Source organism: Mercenaria mercenaria, chromosome 7, assembly GCF_021730395.1.
Source record: "Mercenaria mercenaria strain notata chromosome 7, MADL_Memer_1, whole genome shotgun sequence".
NCBI classification, from domain to species: domain Eukaryota; kingdom Metazoa; phylum Mollusca; class Bivalvia; order Venerida; family Veneridae; genus Mercenaria; species Mercenaria mercenaria.
Genome location: NC_069367.1, coordinates 59180334 through 59197072, shown reverse-complemented (window position 1 = coordinate 59197072; position 16739 = coordinate 59180334). Strand labels below are relative to the sequence as shown.

Below are 16739 nucleotides of genomic sequence, written 5' to 3'. Positions count from 1 at the left end.
CTGAAGGTAATATCTTAAATGGTTATTAAGCTATGCTCTGGACAAGAAAAATGGTAGATTTGACCATGCTGTGATCGTGACCTCATCGGCCCAGTTCATCCGCTCTGCACATCGCCTTATCACCACCTACCTACTTATACGCCAAGGTTGAAGTCAATGCCTTAAATAGTTATCATATTATGCTCCGGACACGAAATATTTATAACAGACAGACTGACAGTCGGACAGGCGCATGAGGCGTCGTCAGAATTTTAATTTTGTATTGATAGATATATTACGGTTTATCTTATTGACAAATGTAGTAGTTGAGGATGTCTTACGAAATAAGCTTTACTTTTATATATCCATTTTAATTGTGTTTTACTTCTACCAACAAATTATTTATTGATATGGTTTCGAATGATCGTTCCGTCACTGATTCTCAAAAACATTCTTACTTTAAGTTATCAACTATTGATATTGTAGCAGATGATTGATATGGGTTTCTACTAAATCAAATGGAAGATGTGAAATGTAATTATTGCCAGTAATAAATCCCATTTTAACTGTTGATTAACTTATGAATACGTTAAACTTATAGTTGACACCCAATTTGTCAATATGGCAAGAACATATTTATGTTAAGCTAACACATTACCAGGAAGATTTGTATTGCCTTGAGGTATATTAATCGAATACACTGATCAACGAAAGCGAAAGTGATCATATTATTGTGACACAAATTATTATTATCTAATTTTCCAAATAAATGTCATTTCACAGGATTACGTTTAATAGGGTTTAGTAATAAAACAGTACAATATATCATATAATGATATTTGGACTGCTATTATAGGAGAATAAAATACAATGTTTTAGCTATATCTTGAATTTTAAACGTGAAACCTACAATACAATAAAGTTAAAAAACGGAAATGAGCCCCGACAGAAAATCGACATTCAGGGAACAAAGCTATCTATACTGCACTACACATGGAAATATGCGCACGTGTAAATATTGTGTATACATAATATGTACTTTAAACGTATATATATATTCATCCGTTAACTAGTGTTCATTGAAAGTGTAATTGTTAAAGTTATACGATGGAATTATTCCACCACAGCGTAAATATTATTTCCTAGATCACTTTAATATGTCTTTACTCTTATTCTGTTGTTAAAAACTCTACAATCCAAACACATCTGAATTGAGCGAATGCTGCAAATCATCGAATACACACGAAACATGTAAAATGACTAAAACATGTGCCAACATACCTGGTATTAAAATGTATACGACTGTTAACAGAACATTATTTCTTATCCATGAAGAAACCGATAGTATAACTCATTTAATTTGTAAATAAGGGTATCAAATCTAGCCCTAATGTTATATTTCTCATCTAAAAATAACTACACCAAGCCAATGTGTAACCCCTTACAATATTACGATAGCTTGTTTCCAATATCTTTTAACTAAAATATATATTTTAGCGTACAGTAGCGCTTGCATTTAACTATCACAACGTATTGTAAAAAAAACAAAACATTTTCATTTTCATACCGTCACCGCTAATATCACAACATATATCGGAAGGGATAGTTTAAGGTACTGAGGGCGTGGAGGCATTGCCTATGTCATTTACACAGATGAACTAGATCAGTCTGTTATTATTATTGCTTTGGTTGTGCCTTAACTTTTTAAGGATATTCTTGCAGATATTGGCAGTAATAAATAAATATGATTAATAGATACAGAATGGTATTTCCAGCTAAACAAATCAAAATGAAAAATCGTATTCGTGTATTTACAGATAATCTCAACATTGTACAGTGGCTATAAGTTTGAATTCAAATTGTATGAAATGCATTTTATATTACAACAGAAGTCAAAAGGTCGAAAAACTAAGAGTTATACAATCAGTAGTAAACATATACACACACTACCAGTTCGTAAGATTAAAAACCCGATTATTTCCTAAAGGCAAAATGAATTGTATGTTTGTTCTTTGTACATAAAACATATGCCACGCCAATTGCTAAATGATGCGTTTCAATTCTATTTGAAGATGGAAAGAAAAAGCTTGAAAAAAATATATACATCAAAGATTTCACAGCTGAGAAGAAAACTAGGATACCAAAAGTATTTTCTTAAAATTGTAAACATACATGTCCTCTAAATAAATGTTGTGTACTGAACATGAACCCTTTTTTTACAAAAAAAAAAAAAATAAATAAATAAATAAAAAAAAAAAAAAAAAAAAAAACCCATAATAACACATATCTTCGTTGAACAATTTTTTTTTCTAGAAAAGTTTTGCAACCTAATTAAAAATGTCTTTTGTGTATAACAGAAAAAAACTTTTTCAGTTTGTTTCACTCATCTTACTCTTGGCCGAGTGGTTGGGGTCGCTGATTTCAAAATACTTACGCCCACCGATGTTGGTTCGAGCCTCTCCAATATCAATAACAATTTCTGGCGTTTGAAAAACATACTTATATTCATGAAAAAAACGCAAGGAATGAGCGTAAATGAACAAAACCTTTGCAGATGTGTAAGTATAAAAATGGTACAAAAGCACAGAATAAAAGAGAGCATAGCTTAATATAAGAAAACCATAGACGATGATGCTATCTTCTATAATATACTATATCGTCCTTTCAGTTAACAATAATGACTTTTAAACTTTACTTTATAATTCTGAAAGAAATTCCTGTTGTTAGTATTTATGAATGAACGAAAGAGATATACATTGAAATTAAATACACCAATATTTGTATGCCCCTTTGTCACAGAGAATATGATATTGTGAACTAGTTTTGTTTTATCACTAATTGTTATTAGACTAAATTAAGTATAAATCAGTTTAAATGTATAAGTTGTGTTGTTTTTATGTCTTAAACGCAGAGAAGATGTTCTCACTGGATAAAGATACTTCGTGTATCATATTATTTTAATGTAAATAACTTTACATGCAATATCAAGCTTAGAGGACGAATTTTGCATCATTTGTGACGGATATACACCACCATTATCACGAAAATCGTCTATTTCAGTATTTATTAATTTACACTCACGTGCGGAAAATGTTGCGTTTTGTTAAAATGGTATCCGATATGTTAGGACAAATCACAGTCTAATAAACTTTTTAAATTAGAAGAAACTGCGTTGGTAATTATGCATCTACAAGAGTTAAGGTTATGCGGTCGGCATTTGCAGTTTCGGAAGATCCACAGTTAAAATGGTCATTACATAATTTTATGAAATACATTTAAATATTTTTATATGGGATATGACTCACGGTAACAGATCTACATGTATCTGTTATTGGAAGACACATGGACTCTGTTCAAAACAAAATGTTTGGTAATAAACGATTTAAAATTAACTATCTTGAATCTTTTTTACACAAGGACACAAATCTAATACAACTAGCATGTTATATATCATCATACGAGAACATGAAGACTAGCATGTATCATTGAAAAACATCGGCGTTGAGAAAATCTCTTCATATGCAGACAATACCATATCGCATACGAGTCTCGCATTAGATGTACATTTATCACAACGTCATAATTTTTTCGCTTGCTCTATGTTTTCTTTTTCTGACCTTTAGCTTTGGAAGCTAATGGGGCTCTGTTGTTGGAATGGACACAGTGGGGTCCAGTGGTACGCCGTCTGACTATTAAACCTCGAACTAATATAACTTACATTTTGATGCTCATCACGTATTTTGGTGCTTTACACTTGGCGCGCTAAAGAACCAGTGAAGCTTCTGATATTTGAGTTTCTCCTGTATCTTGCAATATCATCAAACAGTAACTAAATGTATTCAGGAAGAGCCGCTCATATGGGCTACTGGTGGCGACTATAAATGTGCTTAATTACGATCAAACAAACTTTTCCTATTGGAAAATAATACTTCCATTTTCTTATCCAAGTGGAAATGCACATTATATGCCTTAGCATTTAATATAATTCTACACGTTCGTTTTCTCGTCATCCTCCCTATAATCCTGCATTTTTTTAAATCTGAAAACGCATATAGAACGTATCTTCGGATAACAATAGACAACCTACATGTTAATGGATATGTAACGCATTATGGCAACAGTTCTTTTTAAATCTTATTGTACATTTATGTAATTATTTGATAATGGTCACACTCAAATATTCAATATTATGCGATAACATCCACTTAGTCTCTTCAATCCAAATAATAAAATATTATATATCGATAGACAATACGATAGGAAGTCAACCCTGTCGTGTACAAATGACCTTCCCCGTGTAAACCCGCCGTCCGATAACTAAGGAGTCTGAGGCTAAAAAACTGATGTTACTTACTATTTACTCAAGGGAAACTACGATGCTTCAATGAACTATTTTCAACATTTTTGTAGTTGAAATCCGTTAGATGGATGATAGGGATTTTTTAATTCATTAAAAATGATCACAATTTATGTATCCATAAACAATCATGCCGAACTTCAATTTGTGAATTAAGATACATGTATTTTTAAGCAAAACGTTTATGGTTCCGCCGATTATACTTAATTGCAGCAACGAACTCCATAAAAGAAGTCCAGCCAGAAGAGGCACATTAAACGACAACTGCCCATGCAGTACTCAATATTGTAACGCCATTAATAGTAGTAAAAGAAGTCCAACAGGAAAGTACAGAATATGTATATGTCTGCGCACATGTATCTATAAACACAAATGAATGAAACCCACGTTCTATGAACGTATTTCCCTAAAACCGCCACTTACGAAGTCTAGTTAAACGCGTCTCAACTGCAGTTGTATATATAAATATAAACGTGTTAATTTCATGTTTGTATCAACTATATGAGGTAATTGTTCATGTGTTAATTATCAAATCTGGATCTAATATAACATAAAATGAAATCAAATTATTCTTAAAGTGGTATTAATAATGTTAAGACTTTTGCAATATCGTTATATCCAATATCTTAACTACGCTTCCGTGTGATCTATGCCTTTGATTAAAATAATTAGCCATGATAGTATTTTAAAATATAGATCCATATGTATGCAAAATTCTGAAATTTCAACACGAGCTCACTAGATGATATATAAATTTATCTATCTTTTTTCCGATGATGTCAAACGCCTCACCTAGACGTTGACATTTTCGGATTATCATAAACCATATTTTCCAACCAAATTATTAGTATGATAGGTTTAAAATCAGCTTCAAGATCATATGTATATTAAACTGATCAGTGTTTCAATATCCATATTAATAGCTTTTGTTAGGCATTTCTGTACATTTTTAGACAACCAAACACCATTGGTATATTCATCTTTGTCATTTTTTTAAAATAATAAAACAATACCTGTTTCAGGTAAATACTCCAAACCATATATTACTCTTTATAACATGTATGTAAACATCCTAAGATATGAAAATGTCAATGCTTGTTTCCATTCATTCAATTCATCTCTTACCAATCTTTGCGTAGCCACTACTTTATATTATACGTCCCTATCGATACTGTTCACATCAGCCAATGAAAATGAAACACAGAGCATGGATAAGCTTGTTGCATACTTCTTTCACAAATGAACTGAAATCATGGCGCGAGATGAAAAGAAATTATGAGCAAACAATAATTACCTTAAGACGATTGCATTTGCTTAACAAAGACCATTTTTTATGAATAGGAAAACCATAAATATCTTGAAAGTTATCCTGCTTGCATTTGTTTTAAACGTACTTAATATTAACATTATTGCGTCGACCAACTGTGAAACACATTGAATCTTTATACAAAGTCGCTTATTTCGAACTATAAATCCGTAAAACAAATAATTATCTAGCGAACAATACTTTTACCATAAATATTATATCTGCAATTACAATTTTTAATCACGCAATAATATCTTCACGATTAATTTTGATTTTGTCACAGTTTCCGACCAAGTAAAATTTGAAATCAAAAAGAAAGGAATAGATCTGTATGTACATTTTAAGTTTACGTCAAATCATGTATTTTTAACCTTTACCCTGCTAAGTGTCTAAAGCTGACTGGTCCATCATTCAAATTGGCAGTACCATTTTATTATTTAAAGGGTTTTCAACTGAAAATTTCCTGCCTGAATAGCGAACTGAAAATTTTTACTGACGTGAAATAGCGAACAGTGCAGACCAGATACAGCCTGCGAAAAATTGCGCTAGGCACAGGTCGCAATGGCAGAATCACTGCTGGCAGCAGGGCTAAATATTAAGTGATCAATGAAATTAACACTGTTTTAAATAAACTTCCATTCACTTTGTTCGTATCTATAGGAATCCTGACTTTCTGGAATTTGATGACATATGTTGACGATAAATTAATAACTTTTGTGAAAATGAAAACTTCATAACTAACAGTCTTTAAATACTCAAATAACTGACATTGTTAAAGTATGTTTACCTTATTATACTCACGATTTAATCATCATGAACATCAACAATTGCTTGTTGATTTATATTTATAAATGAATGAAATGTAAATATAAATATAATGAAAACTGTTTTTCTATTATTCCTCTTCTATTTCAAAATCTGCATTTGATTTAAAACTTGTTAATAAATTGTATGATATCTGATCTGTTGTCAAGATCGTATACTGACTTTGACTGAATGCGTTTTACACCCGGATTCGAGGCAAAACAAATTAGGATAAGGATAAAGCATTAGACTGCCTTATGTTTTCCAGTAGTATTCCAGCATTTCCTTTTTTTGCAATTTTGTTCGTGCTGGAAATGATTTAAAAGACCATTTGAAGAAAATGATTAACTACATGTTCACTTTGAAACTTACCTTGCTTAATTGCTTAATATAGGCTTCGAGCATTTTTAAAGTGCTCATTACAATTGCTGAAGTAATTTTATATCTTAAGACAATTCAATGTACAGCAAAATCATAAATTATATCTACGTAACATTAGAATATCCTTCCAACCTTTGTGTGACATATTCTGTATATATTTCAATATTGAAACATACATAATTCGCATTCCCAGCACTCAGCTGATTTAAAAACGGTAATTATATATATAAATGTACCTCTATCGGATGTTTAAATCACACGTGCTCTTTAGTCCCAGCTGAATGCCTATTCGTATCGTTATAATTTAAGTTAGATTTTTAAGTAAACGCACATTGACTTAACAGATCCACAGACTGAAACGGTTATAACGGGAAATCGTTTTAGTAAAACCTCAAATATAGATTATGTTTGGATAATCTAAGTTTTTTAGGTTTTAGATTCTAGTTTTAGTATTAAGTTTAAACCATAAAACTAATATCAGCACTTTCTAAACCACAGATAATTGCTTTTGAAATCTATTTAAATAATCCTAAAAATAAAATTATTAACATATAAACAAATAAACATATTAATTTCAAAAATAGATTTAACACTTCAATAATAATTGCTGATATATATTAGCTGCCATGAGAAATAGGAAACCACGTAAAAAAGAAAGATGACACGTATATTGCAATGCTTTTTTCAAAACATATTCAGACTGATGCACGTTTAAAGATAAAGTGTTAATACGATTAAGTAGATAATGTTTAACCGGAAGTTTAAAATGAAGCGTAAAATGGATAATACAAGTTTTCTTGGTTTTTTCTTTATTTGACAAATAGAAAGTTGATGATGTTTAAGGATGTTTATTATTTATGCCTTGTATATCTTTATTAATGCGAATCGCTTACAAGTTCATCTGATCAGTACCTGAAGATCCATTGAATGCGATTTACTCCCGGATCTGATGCAGACAATACAGTATTTTGATAAGGTTGTAGTATAAACCAGTATTACAAATTTAAAATACCGAATTGATTCACATGAAATACATGCACAAAATTTGGTTTCTGGGAAAAAATCCTGTAAACAAATCATAGCTTTAAATGACGAAAATTTGTTTTGTTAACATTCCTTAACGTCACGTCGGGAATGTCATACCACTGCTTTGATCTGATTGTTTGCATTAGGTTTGTTTCATTTTGTATCGCCAATATCCGGAAGCGGATGATCAGAAAAAGTACAGAATTAAAGAGACGTGATACGAATTGTACAGATCAACAAACCAATATAATTTACCTTTCATGCCTTACAGTTCTCAAAATCGACAGATTACTGTCATACGGATTCGAAAAATACCGTGCCGACGATGACATAAAATTTAATTTCAACTTAATTATAATTGCTAAATTTTCCAAGAAACTGAAGATGACACAATATAGAAGTCCGTCAAATGTACCTACCCGGCTGATATGGATTTTATTGATGATACAAGATGTAGTAGTAATTTATTTGATAAAGCTTGTTTTTAGCAGAATATGTAATGGCGAGTGTTATAGGTTTTACTGTTCATTTTCACATTCTAACAGTTGGAATGATGGTATTGATACTGTAGCCTACCGCAGTGTTTCCCAGGACCGAGTTGGGAATTAAAGAAGGTCGCATAGACAGGTTTAATGGCTTAGCAACATTTAAATCTAATCAACAATGTCGTCTCCACTCTCAGAACGAAGTATAAACTGTTATCCGTATCTTATTCACTTAAACCATGAAATTGAATTACGTATAAATCACGTGCAAATTGGTCCTAATCCCTGTTATACAGACCTTGTTTGCTCGTAAGCACTGTTGTGGGACAAATTAAATCAGTACAGATATTTCTCTTATACAAATGTATTTACGTTTACTAGCCAGGTGTAGTAATAGACCGTAAAGATGAATTGTAGGGATAGTTTTTCTCGTCTCGACAAATTATTGTGGGAACAAATGCATGATGCGGTGAAACAAAAATATGGTTGCGAGAAAATCCGAGCAGATATATTATAAATAGATAATGGTATTTTCTCTCACTTGCATATGGAAAATTCAGTACAACTGTTTTATTAGTAGTTGCAAAGCCTCCATTTTTCGTAAGGGACTTGCTGGGTCAGAATGCAAAGTACACAAAACGAATAGTCATTAAGATATAACTATTTTTATCTTGATTGCTTTGACCTCTGAAAGTAACATTTGCTGATAAAGTGCTATCAAGATTAAGCCTTTTCTATAAACATCGAAACACTTTTTCATAGCAATAAAAACCTGTCCTGGATACTTCTAAAGCCATTAACATTTGTTTATCGGTAGTTCTTTTTAAACAATATAATGACTTAAAAAGTAATAATTCTATGTCATTAAACTAAAGGCGGAATATTAATCACCATTCTGTTTCTTTTATATCTGCACATAAAACTAGATTCACATCGGATTTTATCAAAATAGATAAAATACTGTCGACTCATGCATGATTGTTTAACATTATGCATTTCGCCTGCTTCAGTTAGATATAATGTTATTAAATCAAGCAATTCATATTGCCTGTTATTTGTCCCAGTATAGGACGTATTGGGCCCGAGAAATAACATAATGAAGTTGTATTAGTACTTTGAAGAATAATTCTGAGAGATATTTTTGATTGTGACAGAATCAAGAGTACACACTAGAACTTACTTATTTTTTGAATTCCTATATATTTTTCATTCCAGTGAGTTATCTTATCATTTGAACTGTGATAAAATGCTTTAAAAAGTCAATTTCCTTTTAGTGAGCGCAGGCAACGAGACACAAAATTGTACACATATGTGTTCCAATCAAGATAATACCACAACCAACAAGCACACATTATAAACTCCCATGCCTTCGTTTAATTCTTATCCGAATATTGTTCGCGTTCACAACTTCACTCTTGTTCGCCAATATATTCATAACATTTTCAGCATTTGAATTGCTATTTATCATTGCACAAATAGTCCACACTATCAAAATAACCATATTAAAAGATTAAGGTCTCAACATCCTTTTAACAATTAATCTGAGATTTCCGTATTTTCCTCATTAATTTCCATGAAACTGCCGAATTCCTGACAGGAAACCCTTGCATTTTAATACAATACCGAATAACATAAGTATCCATTGCAATCTATGAAGACGTACAAACACCCGCTCATTATACTTTGGTTATTACATGAACATGTTAGATGATTTTTTGTCAAAATGTGAAAAGAAAAAAATTTATCTATAAATCTGATTTAAAAACATAATGAGGCGATCTCCATTTAAAAATTCTAACGGAAGTGACTTCACCGAATTGGCCCACTCTTTTGAACCTATCACACATGCTTAGAATTCCGTATTGGCCCCCGTTTTTATGGCCCTGTTTTTCTCTATTGGCTCCATATGTTTGTATTAGCTCTGTCTGTTTCATAAAGATGTTTGCAATTTGGTCTAATACAGTGGTTTTAAAAAATCTTGTAAAGTGAATAATAAAGAGTTATTTTCTGACCATACATCTGCCATAGAACGCTTTTAAAATATTCCAGACTTCTTAAGGAAATAAATCACTAAATTGTATGCACGTATAATAATAATAATGATAGTAATAATAATAAAAAAAAGCAGTCACTAATGGTGACAAATTCCCCCCCCCAGCGCCTTGCCTTTGACCGTGACCTTGACGCTTTGAACTTGGTGACCTGCGTCAAAGCCAGTTGGATCTATCTCGTGTATTCATAAGTACGTATCAGCATGCGTTAAGTTCTATAAGGTCCTGGATGCACGGGTTCACGGCGATCTGTAAAGTGGCCATCAATGCAAAAAGTTAACATTGCCACTGTGACCTTGACGCTGAACTCTGGTGACCACAAAGTCATTTGGGGACCGGTGTACAAATAAGTTACTATCAGCAAGTGAAGTTTGAAGGTCCTGGGTGCAGTGATTCGCCAGTAAAGTGCCGGCATGCAAAAAGTTAGCATTGGCCCTTGTGACCTTGACCTGGTGATCCCAAAGCCAACAGGAGTCATGTACTCAATAAGTACTATCAGCATGTGAAGTTTGAAGGTCCTGGGTGCAGTGGTTCGTGAGTAAAGTGCCTTCATGCAAAAGGTTAACATTGGCCCTGTGACCTTGACCTTGGAACTGGTGACTTCAAAGTCAGTTGGAGTCGTGTACTCAATAAGTACTACACATTGAGTGAGGGGAATTTGAAGTCCTGGATGCACTGGTTCGCGATAAAAGTGCCTTCATGCAAAAAGTTAACATTGGCCCTCTGTGAACACCTTGACCTTGACCTGGTGACCTCCATAGTCATTCTGCGGTATTGTGTACTTAATAAGTACTATCAGCATGTGAAGGTGAATAACCTAGGTGCATGGTTCGCGAGTAAAGTGCCTTCATGCAAAATTTAACATTGAGCTCCTGTGACCGTTGACCTTAAAACCTGGTAACCCCACAATTCAGTAGAAGTCGTGACTTCAAAAAGTACTATCAGCATGTGGAATATTGAGGTCCTGGCGCAGGGTTTTTGCGAATCAAAATGCCTTTCGAGACAAAAAGATAACGTTTTGACGAACGAACGAACGAAAGAACGAACTAACGGACGGACAGTTGAAAACTTATATGCCTCCCTTCGGGAGCATAAAAAAACAATAAGAATATAATATAAGATAAATCTCCACACACCGGACACACACAACAAACCAACGAAAACACCCACCTACACTTATGCTCCCACCACAACTTACACAAATTTCACCCTCACAGAACAGCGCGCGCTACCTCAACTGCACAAAAGCCGACACCATCCACACAATCTATTCTCAAAACAGAATCAGCTCTACCAACCGCTCTCCAACCTCGACAATCGATCACTATCCCCAGATCAAAACTTAACAACTACTTACCCAATAAACCTCTACTAACTCGAAAACATTATTATCTTACGACACACATCTCTCCAAACTAACCCTTAATCTAACACCAAGCACTTATTAGAATCGATAGAGAGAGAGCTGAGTGAAATCGATTTGTGTGAAATGGCGAACTCATAACACACTTAAATGATACTACAATATCTCTGAACCAAGTAGGAGAAAATAAACACACCTGAACAAACAAAGAGAACTGTCAATCACTAATTCAAGTTTGCATAATGATTTATAGAAAAAAACTTCTAATTTTTTTTGCACAAATTGAATATTAATAGTTTTACAAGTAGTTAAAGAAAAAACGTTACTTGTATTACGCGCACAAACTACTAAAATTGTATGAAAGCGTTGGTTTATAACTATATGGAACCTACACTGTCTTAGAATTCACAAATGAATGGGAAGAACCGGTCTTCGTGCAAGGCAAGGCGTACTCAATTCTACAGAATATTGCAAAGCACGTCTTATATGAGTAATCGTGTATGCTGTATATATTATAAACATTATAAGAAGCTGCTGTTCCTTTTGTCTTGTATTTGCATTTATTGGTTTTATAAGATACCCCGCCCGCATGTTAACGGGCATGTCTTTGTCATAGTGCATAACATGAACCTTTTTTGAAATATTAGAATTAACACGTCGAAGTTTTTTATGTTCAAATTTACGCATTTCTTGCAGCACCTCTCACAACTCATTTAATTAAACTTTGTTAATAAGAACGTAAATATTTCATACTATATACATGTAATGTAGAGCTTGATAAAGCACATAACATAATCATACCATGTGACCAATAACTTATTAAAATGTAGTTGACTGATAAAACCTGATTATATTAAAACTTATCACTTTTACATGCTTTCATAGCGTTTTACATAAATCAAAAGGAAAAATATCAAGCAGACGTTTATTACTTTGAGCAAGCTCTCAGATACATTAACTACAATAGTGTCATTATCAAATTATCGGTTTTAGTTAAAAAATTTTATAACAAATGTAAAAGCCAAATTCTTGTGGCGCCTGGGAGAATCCTTATCTAACAATGTCTGCTTTTTTTGTAGTAACAAAATCAAATTGCATTCTGGAGATCACAAAAGGGTTATCACTATATCTGCAATACTTTTCAACGCAATAAAGTTGGACGTTTCAAAAAAGAAACTCAGAATAAAGAGGAGTCACTCGCTATATAATATATAACATGACATAATTTGAAACATTTAAAGAATACTGTATATTTTATTTGATTTCAACATAATTCATATTTTTGAAATTTGATAGATAATGCGATGTTTCAATACTCTGAGCAAATAGGCAAGTTTAAAACTGTATGTAGCTTCAGAAATAAAATGGTCCAGATCTTGTTACTATACTGTATACATACAGTCTATATACATACAGTCCACATTACCTTTCATGTCTTACAATTCGCCAAACTGACAGATTACTGTAATACGGATTCTGTCTGTGCGGATGATGATACAAAATTTTATTTCAACTTAATTGTAATTGCAATGATGTCCAAGAAACTGAAGGTGTCACAATATACAAGTCCGTAAAATGCATCTACTCGGGTGAGATGGGTTTTTATTGATGATACAAGATGTTGTAGTAGTTTATTTTTGAATAGAATATGTACTGGCAAGAAATAATAGATTTTACCTTCATTTTCACATTCTAACAGTTAGAATAAAGGTTTTGACGCTGTAGCTTTATTGAGCATCGCAAATATAACTGCATGGGGTACAAGTCATGTCGTCTCCACTCTCAAAGTGAGTATAACTATTATCTTTGGCATTAAAAACCATAACATTGAATATCAATCACGAAAAAATTGATCTAATCCCTTTATGCTGACTTATCTGCTCTTAACAATCTTTGTGGGATACATCAAATCAATACAGATATTTCTTTGACTCAAGTGTCTTTTGTCATTGATAATGGTGTTTTCGCTAACTTGCATAATTTATATGAAATCTTCGGTAAAAGTGTTTGTTAAGTGTTTTGTCATACGTAGTTGTTAAGCGTTTATGTGCCAGAAGGAACAAGCCCGGGTTAGAATGTAAAGTCTTGCAAGTACTGTTACGAAAATATCAAACATGAAAATGTAACATACGCCCATAAGCTTAAACAGACGAAGAAATATTTCACCTAACATTTCTTCCTTTGAAAATATTACATGAGTTAAAGTGAAAACTTACAAACGGTATATTTTTTCTATGCTGTATATGTACAGCAAATCAACAATGATCACAATGTAACAACAAAATCTTGTCTCTGAAGTTGTTCCAAGTGGAAACAGTACGATGGGATCTCTGCTTAAGGGGTCTCGGTTGTCGTTCAAAAGAAAAATGTAAGCTGGAGATCGTTTTTTTTTCAAGAAAGAAAACAAGGGACCAAAAGGTCATAAAGTCTGACGTATCAATGTCCATATCACTGCTGAAAATCACCGAAACAGAACATCCGTCTGGTGATTATGAAGGACGTGCGTAGACAAATTTCTTTATCATGCAGACAGACAAACTGACAGACAGACGGACAACATTAAATGCAGGAGAAATGATAACATGGTTCATCTCTTATAGAGAACGCACGACGAAAGTACTCTTGTCGCACAACGGAGGCCGACAGCAAAACACAACGCAGTAATATATGCAAACAATCGGTAACGAATAAGAATTAACGTTCTAGATATACTTACAGTTAAAGTTCAAATAACATTTGTCAGCTGAGCTGACTATTGATAAAAATATAATTTCAACACTTTTTTATAGTGAAGTCGTCTGGCAAGGTTGCTAATGAAAACTTCAACTGACTTGAAATGATAACCTATTTCCAGTCGAGGCCGCGATTTTTATAACAACATATTAATATTTATAATGCAGACAAATAATAGCATAGCCTAACGCAACACCAACATTTTTTTTCTGTTTTCTTTACTTGTAACTTTGAACAAGTAAACGAGTACACATTAAGATATATCTTTTTTTATCTTGATTGCTTTGACCTCTGAAAGTAACATTTGCTGATAAAGTGCTATCAAGATTAAGCTTTTCTATAAACATCGAAACGCTTTTTCATAGCAATAAAAACCTTTCCTGGATATTTCTACAGCCATTAACCGTTGTTATTGATAGTTCCTTTCAAACAATATAATGATAAAACAAGAGCTGTCTCCATAGGATGACATATGCCCCCGATGGCACTTTGAATGAGTAGTTATGGCCGATGTTAGATTTCAGGATCCTTTGACCTACGAGCTGGGTCTTGCGCGCGACACGTCGTCTTACTGTGTCACACATTCTGCGAAGTTATTTTAAAATAATCCATGCATGATGACAAAGTAAGGACCGGAACAACGCCCAATCAATGCACTATCCTTTAAAGTCTAAGTGTACCTTGACCTTTGTGCTAGGACCCTGGGTCTTGGCGCGCGACACGTCGCCTTTACAGAGGTACACATCAAGCCAAGTTATTTGAAAATCCATCCATCGATGACAAAGATATGGACCAGGACACGCCCAATCAATGCCACTATCCTTTAATGTCTAAGTGTGAACCTTGACCATTGAGCTACGACCTGAGTTCTTGCGCGCGACACGTCGTCTTACTGTGGTACACATTCATGCCAAGTTATTTGAAATCCATCCATCGATGACAAAGATATGACCGGACAACGAAAATTGGCGCAACAGACAGAAACCGACAGACGGACAACGTGTTCCAAACTATATGACTCCTTCGTGGGCATATTAAACTATTTTTCTGCGTGTCATGTAACTAAATGCGAAATATTAATCATCATTTTGTTGTTTTTTATCATTATCTGCGCAAAAATGAATATTCAGTATTTTATGCTAAATTTCCAAACTGTCTAAAGTAATAGTCTTAAATATTGAAAAACAAGGGCTCTTATCATGTGATAATAATTGTTTTATTATCTATTAATCCAGTAACTAATACAATAACTAGTTATTGTAATTCTTACGGACTACGAGTATATTCGTCAATATGACTTTTAAGCCAGTTTTTCAACAGTGCCAGATTGATGTGGAATATGTAGTAAACATTAAGAGAAGATGGTTATCCCATAGCAAATACAAAAAAAGCACTACTATATATCAGGATGAATGTCCCGTCATTATTCATATTTAAAGATAGATGCAAACTATGTCAGTAGTTCAAATGTGCAATGAAAGTATGGACGTAAAAATATACCAGCACTGAAATCACCTGTAAATGGACTTGTTGTAGAATATACATTTTCCTTTTGACTGTTAGTATGCATATTCCTGACGATATTATCATAGAATATTACATAAAAGTAAATTTCTAAAAGACGCAAAAGATAAAATACTGCACAAATGATACAAAAAGCAGATCCCATATTGTTTTTTAGAAGTATGATATTAATAAATTAAATAGAAACAAAAAGCATTTGGCTTCTGCCAGAGAAATATTTCACTCTCGAGTGTTTTTTCTGTTGAAATGTGAAGTAATTGTAACATTAAAAGTACCGAGTTTCAGTACATGTTTTACTACATTAAAAACCTTTTAGTTCAATATCAATGTGTTTCTGAGTTTCGTATGTTTTTAATTTACATTTACAAAAGTCCTACCTGTCCTTCTGTAAACTATGTCTTCTAAATTCCAGTTCTAATATATAGCTTTCTCTTCTAGTCCGTATCGCCTCCCTAAATATAATTAACACATTGTTAAATGTCAATGCAACTGTGCGAATTTACTACAATGAATAAAGTGATCCTAGAAAGGAACAGTAACCTATTATCCCAGCAGAAATGATTGAAAATTTATTTTTTATGAATTGGTGGGACGTGCAACAGATTCCAGCGGCATCAATTAAAGGCCAGCATAAGTTACCCATTAATTGAAAATCATTCACTTGATTTGGCATAAATACTTTATACTCTTAGTTTTGTTTTAGACTAAGTAAAAACAAAACAGTACAATT

The 16739-nt window shown here is 33.0% G+C and overlaps 1 protein-coding gene across 2 annotated transcripts in view; it reads right to left on the bottom strand.

Annotated features, from left to right (window-relative positions):
- LOC123554088 (orexin receptor type 2-like) overlaps positions 1 to 16461 on the bottom strand; it is a 74645-nt gene extending 58184 nt beyond the window's left edge. Inside the window, exon 1 of one of the 2 annotated variants that reach the window (XM_053548489.1) lies at positions 16387 to 16461. The gene's annotated coding sequence lies outside the window, so the exon portion shown is untranslated. Of the gene's footprint in view, positions 1 to 5349; positions 5496 to 16386 lie in introns of those variants that run through there. The other variant, XM_045343991.2, reaches the window with a different exon arrangement.
- Between the last annotated feature and the right edge of the window lie 278 nt (positions 16462 to 16739).